This window comes from Ursus maritimus, unplaced genomic scaffold (assembly GCF_017311325.1).
Source record: "Ursus maritimus isolate PB19 unplaced genomic scaffold, ASM1731132v1 scaffold_35, whole genome shotgun sequence".
NCBI classification, from domain to species: domain Eukaryota; kingdom Metazoa; phylum Chordata; class Mammalia; order Carnivora; family Ursidae; genus Ursus; species Ursus maritimus.
In genome coordinates this window covers 15,144,454-15,150,964 of record NW_024426119.1, presented here as the reverse complement: position 1 = coordinate 15,150,964, position 6,511 = coordinate 15,144,454, and positions in this window count along the sequence as shown.

Here is a 6,511-nt window from a genome sequence, read left to right as displayed (position 1 = left end):
ATTGCCTTGACGCTCTGGAGTGTGGGAGCTGTGTCTTGTTCCGCACGGTAGAGGCTCCATGAGTATTTGCTGACTGGACTCGTTTCCTTGATTAAATCATCCAGCGAACCGCGCGGGATGATCTTAGAGCTGTCGGCTAGCATCTGGTCCATGATGGGGGGTGTGTGAGACCCAGGCCGTACTCCAGGAGTCAGGTAGATGGGGGTGCAAAATAGGGCCTTTTAGCAAAATGACAGGTCATTCGAAAAGGTCCTAAAGTGTTGTAAGTGGAGTAAGTGATTTTCCCCTGATGACACCTGAACCTTGTGTGTATGTGTCAAGACAAAGACAGGGCACATTTGATTAAAAAAAAAAAGTAGAGAAACCTAACATAGCATATTAAAAATGGCCCATCTATTTCTTCACACCCCAAATGAGCAGCTGCATGTGTGAGGAGCAGTTTCTCAGGCTCGCATCCTCCCTGGGAGCCCTCGGACCACCTGTTTCTCTCCTCTTCATTGTCTAGCCGCCTCTCCCTCCTCTGCTCGCCCGGCCGCACTGCCTTTCTGCCTTCGCTCTTTCCCCCCTTCTCCCTGGTTTCTCCTTCTGCCCGTTCCTCTCTCTTAATAATTCTTCTGCTTTCATCCCTCTCTCTGTATGCTATACTTTACTTTTTGACTTCTGGGCTGTGGTTTTATGTTCCATGCGTTTTTAGTATAAAAGCAGGTAAAAAAAAGACAAGACAATGTTTTTGTTTCTGTTTTTACTACCCAGTGGTCCTCTGTGGATCCCCCTCCCACCACCATGGCTCAGTGGTTCTTGGTATTTTAAGAACATAGCCCTGATACTAAAATGGCTTATTTGGTTACCTTCCTGGCCCACCAGGAAAGTTCCTGGGAATGTGCTGGTCGACAGTCATCAAAAGGCCTGAATTTTTCAGTCTCTGTTAAAGCAAAATTGGCATTTGAAGTCAGTCATCAGATTTTAGGGTGGTGAGTTGTTGAGATTGTTGGAATGACAGTATTTCTGCTCAAGGCGTGCCTGTGCTTGCTGGCTGGTGGTCAGCTTTTTTCTCATTCTTAAGAGAATGCTTTTGTGCAGATGACATCTTCTCTGGAAAAAGTAGCTACAGAAGTGAAGGCTGGAGATTCTGCTGCTTAGCCGAGCGGGGCTTACATACAAAGCGTGTTTATGTGGGAGAGAATGTGTGGGGGCTGCTTTCACATTATGGAATTCTTAAAATTGTTTAACCGGGAAGATGTTATTCAGAAACCCCTGGTGCCTTCAGCTTGTTTTTTGTTGATTTCAGATTTCTTTTTTCCCCATTTTTAATTATCTCTGGAAGAGCTCAGGAGTCCTCCCCTGCTCTCTCTAAAATAGTTATAAAATTAATGCACTGAAGTCAAGTTGTTACTCCAAATGAAAGAGTCTCTCATAGACTCCTGTGTGCAGCAGGGAAGTCCAGCCCCCTCCTGCTGTGTATGAGAAAAAGGGCAGAAGCTGGAGGCTGGATCTTTCTTCCATGGCCAAATCCTTAGCTTTTCAGTCAGAGATGCATGTAGGGTAGAACCCAGAAATCACAACTAGAGTTCTGTCTGCAGACAGAAGGCAGTCGTGCCTTCCTTTCAATGGTCCTTGATGCATCTGGGGGTGTAGGTAATTTAGTAGGTAGAAAGTTTACAGCAGCTTTTAGTAATATTTTTTTTCTGTTCTAGCTGTTGCCTCTGGCAGATTCCCTTTTTAACATGTGGTAATGTGTCTTCTCTAATGCTAGAAAGAAAGTTGCCAAATATAGCTGTTGAGCATAATAAAACACCCTAAAAGTAATATTAAGACACTTCTTTTTTGGTGTGGGTGCCCGTGCACACTGCAGGGCAACCTGAAGGAGTCTGCCAAGCTCACAGCTGGAGGGGACCTTGAGTAAGCAATCGATATGTCACCTGGGCAGAGCAACTCAATAATTAAAACGATGGGCCTTACCAAATTAGAAACACAACCAACGAACAAATATTTATGAGTGTCTGTGAGAGGTGCTGTGCTGGGCTTCACGGGGGCTACAGATGCCTGTGGTAGAATGTCCCCCAAAGTAGCTCAGCTGGGGAGACACAATCCATGAAAAGTTCAAATAACAATAGAAGATTTAAATAGTATTTCAAAATGGCTGTTATTAATAGATGGGAACAAAATCCAATCTGTCTCTGCAAGGGTTCTTCTAAAAACGTTAGCATTGTTCTAAGGTGTGGACACTGGATTAAAGCCACATCGGTGGCCGTTCCTTGGGTCCTAGGGGTTCCGATGATTCCAGTCCATTTGTGAATCCATCTGGACCCGAAGGAGCCCACATGTATGTTACAGATTTCCTGGATCTCATCGGTTATGTAGCAATCCCTGCGCTTGCTGGCAGCCACCATCAATGTTTTGAGCATTTCGAAGTTTTGTTTGTTTGTTTCTTTTAATGGGTCAGCAATACAGCCACTCCTCACCTCAGCAGAGGGGAAAGAAAGCAAGTCTTGCAAAGTAGAATCAAGGCCATTTTCACGAAAGGCATTAGAAATAGTCGCCTTGGGACCCTGTGGAGGGATTCACACTATCACTGGAACCTAAGACTTTTGGAATGCTGTGCTCCCAGTGATCGCAGGCACTGGACCTGTGTACAACGCCTGATTCCCAGCATAAGGGCAATCCAGGGCTTTGATGAAGGCTTCAGCGAACGTACTGGGCTCAACCCTTATGATGTGCCCACGAGGGAATGGGGCTTGGGGAGTAATTCATGGGAAAATGGGAGTTGTCGTTTGATAAGGATAGAGTTTCAATTTGGGAAGATGAAAAAGTTCTAGAGATCTTTATATCTAGAGATATGAAGTTAACACTACTGTACTGCACACTTACATTTTTTAAAGATGATAAATCTTGTGTTACCTGTTTTTAACCACGGTAAAAAAAAAAAAAAAAGCCCATCAGCTTATTTTAACTAAACCATAGAATATCTTCTAACCCAGAATCAGGCTTGTCTCTTGGTTTTGATAACTGTACATGGGCAATTTCTGTTTTTTTGTTTTGTTTTATTTTTGCTCATTGGTTCATTCTTTTATTCAAGAAGTCTATATTTAGTTTTTTGTCATTGTGAAAATAGCATACTTATTACAGTATTTTGAAAATAAGGAAAAGTGGAATACAAATGTACCCATTGCCACTATTTGTATTTTGATTTATTTCTTTATGTTGTTTTAAAAAATATTATTATAATAGTACTTTTGGTACTGGAACCCCCGCCCCACTCCCCTCAGGACAGTTGAGGGACTTCTGGGTTGCTGGGGTTATGTACAATTGGAAAGAAATATCAGGGTGTGTCAGGTAAGATTCACTTGCCATTGACCTAAGGTGTCCAGAGAAGGACATTTTGGTATGAGGATGCCCAATGTCTTAGAGGCTGTGTAAGGCCTTATAACGTTCCCTCCTTTGGTGACTTAGCCAGATTTCTCCCAGGTCTCCCTCATAACCATATGCCATTTCCATCCCCAAATGTGCTAGCCCAGTACATTTCTCGCAAGGATGACTCATCTAGGGGCGCTTGGGTAGCTCCGTCCGCTAAGTGCCTGCCTTCGGCTGGGTCATGATCCCAGGGTCCTGGGACCGAGTCCCACGTCAGGCTCCTCTGCCTGCCGCTCCCCCTGCTTGTGCTCTCTTGCTTGCTCGCTCTCTCTCCCTGACAAATAAATAAATAAAATCTTTAAAAAAATAAATAAAAAAAAAGTTTCTGTCCAGGTTTAGGGAGAGGGAGCTGTCTATTAAGAAGAAGACAGGGCGTGCTTATTTGTGCTGTTTCATTTTCTTTGCACATCATTTGGAGGGACTCCGTCAATCTGAGCCCTGTGGTTAATTTACGGAAGCTCATGCTGTTATCAGTGGTGTCTCTTTGGCTGTCTTTATCAATCTACTACTTTGCAATTAGTCATCCCTGGCCTCAGTTGCACGGCCCTCTTCCTCCTCCTTGTACTGAAAACAAATGGTTTACCCAGACACCAGCTAGTCACATCACAGAGCGGTGCCAGCACTTTGGCACAGCAGGGGTTGGGGAATGGCATGAAAGGTAGCCGCAAGTCAAGCAAGTGTCCCTTCATGGAAGCAGAGCCCTGTGGTAGGTCAGAGAGGAGAGGGTAGAAAGACAGATAAGGGTGGCCTGTGTGCACAGAGGGGTGGTGGTTGTCTTGTCCTTGACCACTCTATCCACCTCCATGGGCCCAGGGTCAGGTGAGCTCCTCACCTTGGGGAAGAGGAGGAGAAAGAGAAGGGAGTATGGCAGAGGTAGACCTTAAAAATTGGCAGGTCCTTTAAACTCAAGTTAAAATGTTTGTACATCTAAATTGTGGTGCCAAGGAGCAAAGTTCTGGTTTCCAGGCTCTGATGATGGTTTTATATAGTACTGTAAATCATTTTTCAAATCTTGGTCTTTAAAAAAAAACTTAGCATTATGGCTAGTATATAAATATTTCCTATGTTACTTCATAGCCTTTGTAACCATTATTTTAAATAGCTATTGATATTCTCTTGAGTGGATGTGCCATGTTTTAATTTAACCAATAGCCATTTATAGAAATATTAACATTTAGAAAACATCACATATTATGTATGGATAAAATGCTTTAGGGCTAGAGATTTGATGAAGACTAGTTACTGTTTGAATTTCTTTGTCCTCAGAAAGTCTAGGGCAAGGTTGAGTTCTGGGTATGTGTGCTGGAGATACTAACACTTTGACTTCCTTCTATCTCATGGTCTTTACATGATTGTTTGTTTGTTTAAAAGATTTGATTTACTTATTTGTCAGAGAGAGCGCACACAAGCAGAGGGAGCAGCAGGCAGAGGGAGAAGGAGAAGCATGTTCCCCACTGAGCAAGGAGCCTCATTCAGGACTTGATCCCGGGACCCTGGGATCATGACCTGAGCTGAAGGCAGAGGCTTAACCGACTGAGCCACCCAGGCATCCCTGTTTATTTTGAAGTAGGGGCGGGAAGAAGTAATTTTCTTTCTTTTTAATGATACAATGAGAAATTAAGTTTAGGAAGTAAAACGTCATACATTTAGTTGAAACCCTCTGTATCCATATGTCTGATCCCTCCGTCTCTCACTCAGAGACAAAAATGAGTCTGATTTGGTCTCTTCCATGTCCATGCTCATATTTAGATGTTACAGATTTGGCATATTATCTGGCATATTTTAAACCTTTATAAAAAGGTCATTAGGTGTCCATATCCTTCTTCCTCTTGCTTTTTTACTTAATACATTTGTGAGATTCATTCACATTGGGACTTGTAATGCTAATCCATTTATTTCCACAACTGGTGGTTCTTCCATTGCATGAATGTGTCATGCTTTATTCATCCTTCTGTCTAATGATGGGTGTTCAATCCACCCCCCCCAACCACCACCTCCTTTTTTGCTCTTAGAAACAACACTACCTTGAGTATTCTTGTAAATGTCTCTTTGTGAACATGTTTGAGAGGGTTTTTTGGGTATTTCTTAGCAGTGGATCATTCGGTCATGGAGTTTGTGCCTCTTCAGCTTTACTAGATATTAAAGATTGCTTTCTGAAGTAGTGGTCCTGAGTCACAGTCCCATCTGGTGTTCCTGTTGTTCCATATATATTTCTGTCAATACTCCATCTTGCCACGCTTGATATTTGCCAATCTGATGGGGTGAAATGGTATCCCTTGCAATTTTATCTCTGGTGGCAAATTAGATTTATTTTTTAATCTGTTTCCACTAGCCAGCACAGAGCCAATGTTACGAAAAAACGTGTTAAAGTTCTTATTCTTTCTGTAATATATTTTTTGAGATTTTTGAAAGTAAAACATTTAGAAATGTATTAAAGGACTTAAATGTTAGATTATAAAATAAACCTCTTCGCAGTGAGCAGAACTACACCCTGTGTGACTTAGTATCAGAATCCCGGGTGACTACAGCTGCCGACTGAGGACAGGTGACTGCTACTGGACAGGTCTCTGCTGTATTCTGTTGGTTAGGAGCAAGTCACAGGTCCCACCACGCTCAAGGGGACACGGACTCCAGGAGGCGGAGATCATGGGGATCACCTTACATTGTAGTCTGTCCCCCACGATAGGTACCATGTTGTGATCATCAGGTTTCAGTGTTAAGTTTCACATTTCGGGTTTAGATGTTCAGCACCGCTACGGCAGTCAGAGACAGATTTCAGGAGACAGACTCACGCCAGCCTGGTTCCCAGCACAGTGAGAAAAGTAGCTGGCAGACTGGGGCTTGTGCTGCTTCTTGCACGTTCTCCTTTTACACACATCCACATGGGAAGCTAAATGATGTGCTCGGTGAACGTGGGCTCAGGGGAAGAGGAGTGAGCAGGACTATCTTAGTGGCTAATGTGTTTGGACCATGAGAACTTAATACATCGCTCTCCATCACAGAACCCTTCCTGTGGCCCCAGATTCATAGGGTGTCAGAAACACTGATAAATTTTGCCTCTTCAAACTCTGCTTTTACTAGATACGCTGTGTATCCTGTC